This window comes from Grammomys surdaster, unplaced genomic scaffold, assembly GCF_004785775.1.
Source record: "Grammomys surdaster isolate TR1022 unplaced genomic scaffold, NIH_TR_1.0 146, whole genome shotgun sequence".
Classification (NCBI taxonomy): Eukaryota; Metazoa; Chordata; class Mammalia; order Rodentia; family Muridae; genus Grammomys; species Grammomys surdaster.
In genome coordinates this window covers 2,106,299-2,117,037 of record NW_021604604.1, presented here as the reverse complement: position 1 = coordinate 2,117,037, position 10,739 = coordinate 2,106,299, and the positions used below count along the sequence as shown (strand labels likewise).

The following is a 10,739-nucleotide window of genomic DNA, read 5'->3' as shown; positions in this document are numbered from 1 at the left end:
GTGTGTGTGTGTGTGTGTGTGTGTGTGTGTGTGTGTGTGTGTGTGTGAGAGAGAGAGACAGAGACAGAGACAGAGACAGAGAAACAGACAGAAAGAGACAGAGACACAGAGAGAGGAGGAGGAGAGAGAAACAACTCATTATCCTCTAATGAGGGACAACAAATGTTCTCAATGTAGTTAGCAGAAAAGTCCTTGAATTTTAGTAAAGATTACTCAGAAAGGGAAAATATAAAAAGCTCTTTCAGAAACATATGTCTGAAGCCTATAACTGAGACCCTATTCCCAGATTTCAGAAACTTTTTAAAAGATGTGGAAACTTTTCAGAGCCTCATGTTTGGGCTCTGCGAGTTGGAGCTGACTCTTCTCTCCCAGTGAATGGGGCTGTGTTGCTGGGAAAGGCCTGGGCATCTTGCTAAGCCCTGCCTGTGGTCCAGCTGTGAGGCTTCACTCTTTGTGGTGAAGAACAGAAAGGAACAGAGAGCAAGGATCGAATGCTATTGTAGACCAAACCAAGCTGCATGGTAGGCCAAGGCCCACTGCATCCCCTAGTCAGTGTGGCCTTGAAGGGGTTCGGTGATGAACATCCACATGCTGCAACAAGAATTAAAGTCCAGCTAGCCAGTAGAAAACACACAATCCAGGTATTTTATTTACAAGTGGCAAACCTAGATTGGGCAGATTTTCAAACTATTCTAACTTAACACATCAACCAATTGTTCCTTGTTACTTGCTGTTTCTCCTGGCCTTGTGCTCATGGTCCATCTCCTCTCATGGTGGCTTCCTCCTCTCCTCCATGTCCTTTCTCCTTTTCCCTCTCTCACCTATGACCTCCACCAGGTACCTGAAAACTCACCTATATCGATCTTCTGCTCAGTCACAGGCTTTAGTCTTTTAATGGCCAATTAATTTGAAGGGCAAGGTTATATAGCATCACTCTGTACAGAATTTAGCATCTGAATGCAAGGGGCACCAGACCAACTCCCTACAACAGGCGTCAGTCACAGCAGGTCCCCTGATGTCCTTGGACTTCACTCACCAGCCTCCAAAGACAGCCTGGGCCAGGCCTGCAGGCTGACCACTCCTTCCCAATAAACGTGCATGTGAAAAAGACAGGAATTGGAACATGCAGAGCAGCTGTGTCATCAATGTCTGCATTCTGCGATGACCTCTGAGATTTTCCTTAAGCAAGGACTTTAATACCTTGCCTTTGAGTCAGAAGACATGTCAGACTGGGGATCTGCAGGTTACAGGCAGTTCTCCCAGAGCCATTGTATGATTAAATGATGTGGTCCAGGAAGCAAGTTAGACCAAAGTATTAACTCTGAGGTACATGAGTGTACATAGAATTTATGTTGGTGGGGAAGCAGGCATCTAGTTGTTCCCTTACCATGTAGCTCTGCATTGCTGAGGCCTCTCTGTCTAATGAGACTTGTTCTTCTTGGCTTGAACTGAGCATACCTAACTGGACTTCTGGGCCTGCTGATTCTTTCCACGTGGGTGTAAAGCACCCCAAGCTAATTTAGTCACATGGGTTTTGTTCCTTACATCAAGTAGGTTTGATAATTTAATTCCTCAGGCAGTGGCCTCACCAAATGGAGCAGATCCTTCTGAATAGCTTATTTGTGCTTATTCACAAACTATATGGACCTCAAAGGTCATCCATTCTGTTTTGTGGCTCTTAAAGGGGACTTTTGGCTTCCTGTTCATTAATCCTGATGGTTATCTTATGATTTGGGGTTTCTCTGTTTCTTGTGTACATTGATATTATTTCCCAGGATTCTCTGCTGTCATTGTGAAATGCTTTCTGCCCTCTGTGGATCTTATTCATCTGTCTTTAATCTTTTACTTGAACGCAGACAACGTCTAGATTTGCATTTAGGACACACTCCCCAGAATTATCCCTGCATCTTGAATTAACTACCGGTACCCAAGTCAGTTGCTGCTTCCCAGTTGTTTTCTATTTGAGCTTTGTGTTTGACACCGAAGAACAGTCTCCTTAGAAACCAATGGCTTCCATTCCACATCATGGCTAAATTCTTTGCCTATATCTAAGCACACCCTAGCTTCCCTATTCAGTCGACCTTTCTGTTACAACTCTTTGGCATTGCCTGTATTAACATTCCTGTAAATGCTAACTTGTAAGCTTTTACTAGGCACTTGCAAGTATAATTTCATTTAATCCTTAAGATGAAACTTTGAATCAGACATTTGTGTAAGTCCATATCTGTATCTCTGATAAACACTTGTCTGTGTTAAGCAGTTTGCTTATCTAGAGGAACAGGGTGCTAGTGCAGCCAGAGGCTAGCATCATGGTCAAGGTGCATAGCCCACTTCCTTCTGCTGCTTTAACTGCAGTGCTCACGTCTCACAGCCTCTCCGTTCTTCCCATGTTGAGTGTTTCCTGTTCCTGGCATCTGGAAGTTCCTATGTCTCCATAGATGTCTGCCTGCTATGGTTTGAGTGTGTTCCCTAAAGTCTCGTGTAACAGGAATGAGACCTGCATTGTCATGGCTGTGAGAGGTAGATTATTAGGGGTCTGTTGAGAAGTGATTAGGTTCTCAGTGAACCAACTGAAAAAGGATTCATTTAGTCCCCCAAATCGGGCAAGTTAATGCAGCCATGGTTATCACAGAGTGAGGGCACTCTCATGCTTAGCGCCTTCCTTACATGACCAGTACCCTTTCTGCTCCTTTGCCATACTGTTTTAACAGATTTGCCCTCACCATTCACCTACACCATGCTATCTGGATGTCCTAGCCAACAGAATGAGGGCCAGGGCCATCAGCAACCTGCACCCCCAGGAATGCCACCCTCGTATATTTTGCCATAGCAACACAAAATGGACTAAGTCTTCTCCTTTTACACATTAAAGGACAGCCTTCTCATTCTGTCCTCTAACAAACTACCAGCATGTGACAGCACGAAGGGAGTGCTCCAGATTTTAAGGCTGTGCTATGAGGCTGGGTGTCCATCCAGAAGACAATGAGCCAACTGAAAGGCAGCTTCAAAGCTATTTGGGAAGTTTTAACAGAAGATATTAAGGGATAACTGGCAACTGTATGGGTTACAATAACAGGTCGGCTTAAAACAATGAAGCTTACTAAGGTATCTACATGTTAAATGACATGATGAGTGGCGTTTTCTTTAAGACCACTCCAACAATGGAAGAGAAAAGTAGAGGAAACAGCACTGAAAAACTTAAAACAGTAATAGGGCTTCATTATGTCTTTTTCTGTCTTTTTTATGTTTTAAAGTTCCCACAGTAAAATGTTTTAAAAGAAATTAAAATTAAGAACTCCTTTCAGCACTTAAATGAAAGACTGCTCACTGTGCAAAGCTTCTGAATGCTGAAAGCTCTTGATCCCTCTTCCCTTTCAGGGGGACAAGCAGACACATTCTTGTCCTGTTCCAACCCTTTGGGTCATGTTCACTTTATCCTGCAGGTGGTATGTCTTTTAAAGGCACAGATCATAACATGCTCTCCTCCATATCTCCATGAAAGCCAGTGTGGCATCTGGAGGGGTAGTGAGGGTGGAGTGTGGGCATCACCCAGCACAAGAAGTGCTACGGTGCTACAGATGCTGCTATGTTCATTTTCCATCCTTTGTGAGGACCCGCTGTAAAAATATCCCCCATCTCATTCCCAAGAATAGTTCCCTTCTCCTGGTTTATTTTTATCATGTGGACACTGAGAGCCTTGTACATGATCATTTTCCTTCTTTGTATTGCTACTCCAAAGCTTAGAATTACATTTGTGGCCCACCCACAGCAAGAGTGCAGGCGTTCGCAGGCTGTAGTTTGTGTGCTGGCGTTGTTCCTGGCCTCCCTCTTTAATGTCACTGTTTTTCTTCTTCCTCTTGTCAGATATTCCACTTGCCTTTTTTTTTCCTTCCAGAATTATAATAATTCATGTGAGTGTTATTAGTTCCTCTGCAGAATCTATCCAGACATAAATAGTGTTTTCTGGGTACCATTGTTCCTGATGTCGGATCACAGACCTTCTCGTGTCTGTGGAGTAAGCAGCATGGGAAAGTACTTTATATTTTAACTAGGTTTCAAGTCAATAACTCTGCAAAATAGGTGTGCTGACTCTAGTTTTCTCAGATGCTAAATCAGAGGCCAAAGAAATCTTTCCTCAGCTCACACAGCTGGCAGATACCAGATACCAGCCCTGAGCCTGCTTCTTTAGCTTCTGTGTATTCAGCCTCAGCTTTCCTTCTTTGATATTTACATAAAAGTTTTACAAGTTATGAAATGTTATTCCTAGTAGGATGTCAAAACACACAAAATAATACTTGATTCATTCACTGATTGATTCATTCATTGATTCATTCATTCATTTGTTTTTTTAACACAGTTGCATATCTACTCCATGGCATCTTCTTTTCCTTTGTCCCATCCTGTTCTCTGATGTTGACACAAAAGATAATCACAGCAAAAAGAAACAAAGATGGAAGGAGGGAAGGGAAGAAGGAAGAGAGGAAGGATGGAGGGTGGGGGAAGTGGAGGGAGGGAGGGAGGGAGGGAAGGAAGAAAGTTATACAGGGAGGAAGAAGAGGAGATGACCAGGCTATTCTGGTTGAGATGAAAGTTTTAGATTTTGGAGGACTCAGATAACACTGTAGGATTGGAAGAGAATACCACAGACATGGAAGTATTGGAAAACACACCCCTTACTTTGTTCCTTTGTTAGTGGACTCTGCTGGAGCCATCTGGTCCTTCTACCTGTTTAGTGGCAGTGGTATTTAGAAACTGATGTTCACAATTCGCTGACTCTGTGTCTGGCACCTTGTTCAGCATTTTGGTTGTACTCACTCTATTTGATTTTTATATCGTGAGAGAGAACTCTGTCCCCGCCCCAGAAGGAGAAGCTAGTTAGTCAACCCATGTAGTGCCACACTGTTATAGATGGAGCTGGAAGCAGAGTCAGGCAGAACTCAAGAGCTGGCTTCTTGCTCGCTTCTGTGGTCCTCACCATCTCCTTGGCCTCCGTCATCAGTGTCCGGGGTCATCTCCACATCTGTGAGCTTTCATTTCCTGAAGACCTAGTTTAGGAATGACTCTCTTCATCTCCAGACCTTTCATTCCCTTCCTTTTCTACATCACTGTTTTTTCTTAGAACTTCCACGGATGCCCCTTCACCCCCATCCTCTTAGCACACTCTCCTCTCTTGCCTATGCTGTAGCTGCTGGCACATTCTTCTGAACACTACATTTCTCAGAGGTCAGGCCCCTGTTTTATTCATCTTCAGACTCCCTGTGGCTCTCTCAGTATCCCGCTCTGCATAGATCCTCACTAAACACAGTCATGGGAAATATTACTTAGGTCAGCATTTTCCTCTCGGGCATCCTGGTAATGCTTTATCTACGAAGGTCGATACAAACAATGGTCTGTAAATGAGGTGGTTTGTAGCCTAGTCCCAGTGAGAATCGAGAATGCCTGCTCGCCTTCCTGTCATCTCCATTCCATCACTGGAATATGACAGTGGTTATTTTTCCTGGAGTTTAAGATGAGAGTAACAGTGTGGGGGGAGTCTGGCTTTCTCAGATGCAGCAAATGATGGTGGGAAATGCACATTTGTCAGCCTTTATTCTCCTCAAAAGGGGAAGCTCCAGGCATTCACTGACTCACCTGCAGTAGAAAGCAAGCTAACTCTCCAGTAAACAAACATAAATAAAAAACCACATAATGCTCTGTGCATAATTCCTAAGGACAAAATTTGTCTTTAGACAGAGTCGGTTGTTGCCATTTCGAGTATCTTCAAACTTATAAACTAAGCATTATGGTTCACTCTTATAAAACGTCACAGATATCTCTCCCCCTAGAGCTGTGGAGCCAGCTCTATTCACCTGTGAGCTTTCTGTGGGTCCTGAAGCTGTAACAGTAAACAAAACAGATGTAGCCACCACTTCCAGACCTGGCCAGCCAGAGAGCAGAATAGCCAACCCTCAATTCCAAGATCAACATCTGTCATTTTTTTTTCATCACCTCCAGGCTGTGCAAAGAAGCTAGCCCTTCACTCTTTGTCAGTGAACACTGTGGGTCTTGGTTGCCATCAGTGAGCTCCAGGGTGCCCTATTCACCTGTGCCTTTAAAATGACCATGTCACAGATGATAAGGAATTATTCTTACTGCAGTGACTAACCAGCCTGCACATTTTAATGCAGAGTCTGTCCCCCACTTCCTCCCTCTGTTCTCGGGTCTTCATTTCTTCAGAAGCAGGAGGGCTACATGCACATCAGATAGGCAGCTTTCAACGGGCACAAATCTCATCTTTCCTGCTGCATGGCCGCTTGCCTTTTCCTTACACGTTTTTTTGTCATTGAGAGGTTATGACAACATGAGCCATATTGTATTTATAAACATCACGTGTTTCCTTGATCTGGCTGCAGTTTCTGCCAGACAGCACACAGGGAAGAAACATTTCTCGTGGACTCGGCATTGGTTTTCGTTAGGCTGATTTCCGGAACAGGAAAAAATGCATTCCTGCAGCTTTAACTCTCAGAGAGAAGCAATACCTCCGAATGTCCGTGAAATAGTTTTAACGAGGGTGGCTATTGCTCCGCTAAACCACATGTTTTGACTAAAGGCTTCCTTCTGTAAGAAAGCAAAGCCTAGCATTTAGTCACCATGAAGACAGACAGAGCTGTAAGCATTCGACAGATGGGTGGTTCTGAGGTCTCTGCGAGTCTAGAAAGTTTCTTCTAGAAAAGAACAGACCACAGAAGATGAAAGGTAAGATCTGATCTGTCTTCGAAACAGACTTTGAGCCTTTGAGACTCCTCTGTCCGGCTCTGGCACAGATTGTATCCTTTTCTCCCTTGCGATATGTCTAATGTATTCACTCCAGTGAGGAACTAGAGTTGGAGGTTTTGTAGGAACTTCTTGCATGTTTCTTTGAAAGTGATCTCATTGCTATTGGAATTGCTCTGTTTTTAAAGATCCCCTTTTAATCCCACTGGGGCTGTCTCTGATCTACAGATCCGTGATCTGGGAGCCTGTTTCTGTTTAACCTTGTAGTTTAGCAAAGGTTTTCAAGGGTCAGTGCCGTTTGCTTGAACAAGGCTTGTTCTTTTACAGATTTGTGGCAGTTTTCAGTATTTTCTTAAACCTGTTGTCTTTCATTCAGTTCTGAGATCAGTGGAGAGAATTGAAGAGAAATGAGAGAAAGCCGTGTGTTGCTTGTAGCATTCTGGGGAAGTTTTTCCTGGGAAATTCATCTTAAATTCTTTAATAAGAAGATATCAGTTTAAGCTTGAGGAAGAAATATTGAACAAGTGTCAAGCTTTTAAACAGCCTGTTATGTGGAGTTTAATGGTTACCTGGAAGCTGTTTACAGAAATCATGTTTACCTGTGACAGTGGTTCTGTATGACATCACATTATAAAGTACTTTTAAATGAATTTAATGTGGGACATGCCCTTTTAAGCTTGTCAGCTTCCTCTTAAAGGAACACAAACCTGCATACTCATCTAAAGAGTGTTTTGATCCCATCTTATAGATGATTTAAATATGCAAGACATCATTATCCAATATGATCCTCTGTCCAAGTACCATTTCATATAGTCAACATGGTAACTGTAAGGCATAAATACCGATACCCATTTTGAGATCGGAAAACTGAGGTTGAGGGAGATTAAAGTGACAAGATCACACAGCAGTAAGCAGCAGAGTTGAGATTTAAACCCATGCTTGCCCTCCAGGGTCTTTGTGTCTGCGTGTGACACTGCATGGCCTCACCAATCCCTGAGCGTTTCGGTGCAGACAGTTTCCATCGGGAATAGAGAAAATGTCATATTTATTCAGCGTCAAAATATTATCTTGTGCTGTGGAAGGTTTTGTTGTTCTTGTTGTCTGGGGGTCTCTTGTTTGTTTGGTGTTTGTAAATTGGGAGCTTCCAAAACCTAAAACTACTCCAGGCTGATGTTCTGTTTACCCCAGAACCAGGTTACAAGTTAAAAAGAGGGCAGTCAGCACCAAATGAGTGGCTGTTTCTGTTGCTGGCTTCTACTATTTCTTTTCCACAAATGCTAAGTTGTAGGGGAGGGGAGAGAACAAACCAAAAACCCACCCTTGTTTGTGGGACAAAGCAGGGAGTGTATCTGTGAGTTTAGAAACGGAACTGAGTCTTTACTAAAGAATATTGAGGGAGGGAGTTCCGAAGTTAGGGCTGCAGGCTTTGCAGTAACCTTCTCCATTGCTCTGCCTAGCCCCTCCTGAAGATACAGACTTCACAGCGGAAAATACCTAGTGATTTGTTATGCAAAGTTCCCGCGGGGGGGGGGCGGGGGGGGGAAGATGCAGCTGCTCACGTGACACAGGTTTGGGATTTCAGGATCTAGGCAGCCTGCATCTGACTCTATTAGAGCAAATTAGGAACATTTCAAAGCGAGCTCCTTCTGTAAATTAATATGTATTATGTTGTTGTTGTTACTTTTAAATCCAGGATTGATCAAACAACCAGCCCACCTAAATATCTTGGCTCCTCAGCAGATGCCTAGTATCCCCCCAACCACCCAGAGCCTCTGCCACGGTTTGCAGAGGTTTTGCCACACCCCTCTGCTTTTCATACGAAAGCCACACCTCCTTTCTTTGATGTTAGCAGAAGTGGCCTTTGACCAGGCTCCTGCATCCCAGTCTTCTGGCCACAAACCTCCTTCCTATAGGTTGTTCCCTGGCAACTACTCCACTATTCCGAGTTCTTGTGCCAGATTGTACCTTTCTGTATCAGCCCAGGCTTCCTAGGTCTGGCATCCTGCTCTGAGGCAGGCAGACCATTTTTTTTTTTCGGTGCCTTTCCCAAAATATCTCAGGTGAGTGTGCTATTTTCATATAAATTTGAGCATAGCGAGAATGATGTGTTAATAATGTGTTTCTAAGGTCCGTGTCACCCACAGCAACATTTCTCTCCACTCTGCTGCTCCCCCACGGGACAACAGCTTCTTGGCTTGTATGTAATTTGCAGGATCAAGAACTATTCCATCTGCTTTTGAGGAAATACTCCTTTAGATTCATGACTCAGGAACTGTACCCAACCTGGACAATTGGTGTTCCTTCCCTCAGTGACTAAGCCTGAATAATTTGAAATCTTTGGGCTTAAGAGCTCTAAAAGAGGGTCTTAGATATCAACTTTTGTAAACCATTCACCTGGAAGTTCAGATCCAAGAGGCTGAGCATGGTTGGAGAGATTTGATCAGGTTTACAGATCTAAAAAGGGATGACATAGAAGGCTGGAACAGAGCTGCTGGCCCCAGACAAGCCCATTAACCTCATCCTCTGCCTCGGCATGTTGAGCTTGGCTTTTGTACTCACCCCTCTGGGTGTCATCTGGAGTGTGTGTCTGTGTGTGTCTGTGTGTGTGTGTGTGAGAGAGAGAGAAAGAGAGACAGAGAGAGAGGGAGAGGGAGAGGGAGAGAGAGGGAGAGAGAGGGAGAGAGAGAGAGAGAGAGAGAGAGAGAGAGAGAGAGAGAGAGAGAGAGAGAGAGAGGAGATACAGAGAGAGACAGAGAGACACAGGGATTCTGTGCAGCACATGATTGCCTTGAGGTTACTCTGTAGCCAAGGTTATCTTCAACTTCACACATTATTTTCTGGTCTCCATGAGGACAGTAAGCCACCATGCCCAGCTATCCACCTTGTTTCTTGGTAGGCTTGGGAAGACTATAAACCTGACTTCTCAAAGCAATTCATGGCTATAGCTGGTATAATTTATTATTCTCCAGAAAGCAGCCCACGTCTCCCTTCTAGATTATCTTACTAAAAGCAAACCAGAAATCCTGTCAGAGACAGGATTCATTAATTGGAAATGCATGGGCCTGCACCAAAAATAGATACATTTTTTTTTAACTAACCAAATTTAGATTATCCTGTATTTTTATGGAAGGGGAGTAGGTCATCAAGTCAAGTGAGAAACAGCAGCTGCTTCAAATTATGAGATTCTTTGAATGAAACAAAACATACTAGCTTAACACAGTGGTGAAGCACTGCTGTGGCATCCTCGATGGCCAGCTTCTCTGTTGCAGCAGGGCTGGCCTGCTGGTGTTTTGTGTGCAGGTTTAATGTTCTAACCCCAAACTATGCAAAGTTGTCTTTCACATTTTATTTATTTATTTATTTTAATTTTATTTTCTTTATATTTGTTTATTTGTTTATTTATCTATTTATTTATGTTTGAGACAGGGTTTCTCAGCACCACCAGCAGCCCTGGCTGTCCTGGACTGACTTTGTAGACCACGCTGGCCTCGAACTCACAGATAAGCTTGCCTCTGCCTCCTTCATGCTGGAATTAAAGGCGTGATCCACCATGACGGCTTGCACCTCTGCTTTTTAGGTGACACATGGGGAAAGGGGCTTTGTATCCTTCTGTTTCCATAGGTTTTTTTTAAATTATTTATTTACTTTGTATTCTGATCATAACTTCCCCTCAGTCCTCTCCTCCCAGTCTCTCCCTCTCCCCTCTCCTCCCCTACTCATGCCTTTCTCCTCAGAAAAGGGGAGGCCTCCCCTGGTATTAAGCAGCCTTGACATATCAAGTTGCAATAGACTAGACACATCTTCTATTGAGGCTAGAAAAGGCAATCTAGTTAAGGGGAAGGGATCCAAAGGCAGACAATGTAGTCAGAGATAGCCCCGGATCCCATTTTAAGAGTTCCACATGAAGACCCAGCTGCACAACTCTTACATATGTGTAGAGGGCCTAGGTCCATTCCATGCGTGCTCCCTGGCTGTCAGTTCAGTCA

General features: G+C 43.8%; 1 protein-coding gene across 9 annotated transcripts in view; it reads left to right on the top strand.

Moving 5' to 3' along the window:
- The window catches only part of Kiaa1217 (KIAA1217 ortholog), a 294,129-nt gene that overhangs the window by 202,664 nt on the left and 80,726 nt on the right, over window positions 1–10,739 (top strand). Inside the window, exon 1 of one of the 9 annotated variants that reach the window (XM_028764812.1) lies at window positions 6,638–6,735. The exons of the other annotated variants lie outside the window; for them this stretch is intronic. The gene's annotated coding sequence lies outside the window, so the exon portion shown is untranslated. Of the gene's footprint in view, window positions 1–6,637; window positions 6,736–10,739 lie in introns of those variants that run through there. 9 annotated transcript variants of the gene reach the window in all.